Source organism: Carlito syrichta, unplaced genomic scaffold, assembly GCF_000164805.1.
Source record: "Carlito syrichta isolate Samal-C Ts95f unplaced genomic scaffold, Tarsius_syrichta-2.0.1 Scaffold302053, whole genome shotgun sequence".
In the NCBI taxonomy this organism is placed as follows: Eukaryota; Metazoa; Chordata; class Mammalia; order Primates; family Tarsiidae; genus Carlito; species Carlito syrichta.
The window spans coordinates 1,288,404-1,290,793 of NW_007246149.1; positions in this window are offsets into that span (position 1 = coordinate 1,288,404).

Consider the following 2,390-nt stretch of genomic DNA (forward strand, 5'->3'; position numbering starts at 1 on the left):
CAAAAAAAAAAAAAAAAAACAGAATAACATACCAATACTGGCTCATCTATTGTAGCAAATATACCACACTAGTCGTTAGGTCAGACCTGCTGGGGGGTCTGGTTTGCAATCTGGTGCTGCACAAAAGATGCAAAGAATTGCACAGAAGTTACATTAGAAAATACAGTTTATTTAGAAAGTAAATTAGAGTGAGAGATTCACCTCCCCGAGGTAAGGAAGGGAGTCAATGCTAGCAAACATGGTGGCCATAGTTCCAAAAGCCACGTGGACACACCAGAGTTTAACAAGGCAATGGCAAATGGCTGCTCAAAGTCAAATCTTTTTAAACTTTCCCCTTGATGGGGCAGGTTGTTAAGGTTATTGGGTGGTAGTCTGTTCCACATCATCACAGAAGGGGAGGTAAACACAGGTACTGACATCAGGTGATGGACAGCAGGCAGATGGGTGGGTTAGTCACATGACTGCTGCCATGGTGGTGGGGTCTGTCTGTATCAAGAAGGTCACAAAAGGCTGATTAGGTTAACTTGGATCTTATGAATGGAGGCAAATATTTGAAATAGAAAAGCTAATTAGTACAAAACAAGCTGGAGAAGGGGTTGTAGAACAATTATCAATAGCTACCTCCGAAAAACTGGTTCTGTCCTTGGCTAGTGATTAGAAGGTAAGATAAAGTAAATTGCTAGAAAAACATGACAACTAGGCAGTGTTAAAATGGCTGCTCATTGGGTATATTGGTTGATTCCATATTATGTCCTTTCACTAATGCAAAATATTAATAGTAGGAAAAACATTAGATGGGGGTGTAGTAGGTCAGGGAACATGTGAGAGCTCTCTGTACTTTCTGCTCAATTTTTCTGTAAATCTTAAACTGTTCTAAAAATAGTCTATTCATTTAAAACAAAAATGAGCTTGCTTCTCAATTATAATGAGTAAGAAAGTCTTAGGGGCTTTCAAGGATACTTTTGGTAACTTCATAGCCCTTCAGTAGGGTTGCAACCAACAAAGTCTGTTTTACCCCAAACAATGGGGTTCTTTCCCGTCAGATGTGGCGAAGTCAATATGTGAAACCAAAGTGAGGGTTCAAGCAGTGCAGGCTCCACCTCTATGGCCATAAAATGGAAAAGCAAAAACATGGTTCACAATCAACTTTTCACCAAGTGGAAGGTGAGACAGTTAAAATATAGGGTTTCTTTAATCAAGGGGTTGAACATTAAAAGCTAGAGGAGGAACATTCATGTATTTTCTGGGAATGGGTGGAGATTTCCCAGAATTCGGATCACACCTCTTTTCTCTTCCTTTTTTGGCCTTACATTTCCTGTCATAGTTGCCTAGGTGTGTGTCATTTGGATAGCATATTAGAATGAGGTTAGAGGTCCTTCAGAGGTCAAGTGCGCTGCCATCTTGGATCCTATTGGTTTCAGCAGGTCTGGTCAAGAGGGGAACTTCTATCCACAGGCCTTTCTGTTTCATAAAGATAAGCAGAGTTTCACTGAGGCAGAAATCCAGCTATGCCACGTAAGCATTGGGTAACAGGGTGGCAGACAGAATGAACATATATCAATAAGTGCATTTGGTGTGCCAGCCCCTTGGCCAGGTGCTTTCTATGCATTATCTCAAGGGAGCCCTGGAAGGTGGCTATTATATGAGGCATTGAGGCTTAGAAAGATTAAATAATTTGTCCAAGGTCACGGTGCCAGGAAATGGTGGAGCCAAGCTTCAAATCACGCCTTTCTGGTTGAAGGAAGAAAGGAGGCAGAGTCCCCCTCCACTCTCAAGAATGAGGGTGGGTACCACCCAAGGGCTGAATTGGAGCTGTTCACCAGCCTGCAAAGAGCCCAGCCTATTTAGAGCTCTGTGGGCTCCAGAAACCTGCGCCATAGCAAAATCCATGACTACCCTGTCTCATCCCAAGGTTTACCTGCTGAGTGGGGCACAGTGGGAACTTGGAGTCTCTCCTCGAGGTAGCTGGGAGTTCCTGAGTCAGAGGGAAAACACAGCAGGAGGAGAACACTTGTGTGGAAGGCCTGTGTAGATGATCTGGCATTAATATTATATAATACAGAAAACACTTGCAACATCCTTTATGATCCTCTCAGGATATTTTTATTACAATTATGGGCAACAGCCCATGAAAGATATGCCGCTGTTCTCAGTTCACCCGAATGACGACCATATTCTTTTCTTTACTTCAGCTCTTACATTAAAAAAAAGTTTCAAGGCTTACATATTACCTTTGCTAATTTTGAAAGAGAAGGAAAACCTGCAGAATGAAAAGCTCAAATAGCTCACTTTAAAAGCACTTGAGAACAAGAGAAAGTTTTATGCGATTACATTAATAGCAGTGACAAATGCATGTAAAACACTTAACCATGGTCTGTGATGCAAAGAAA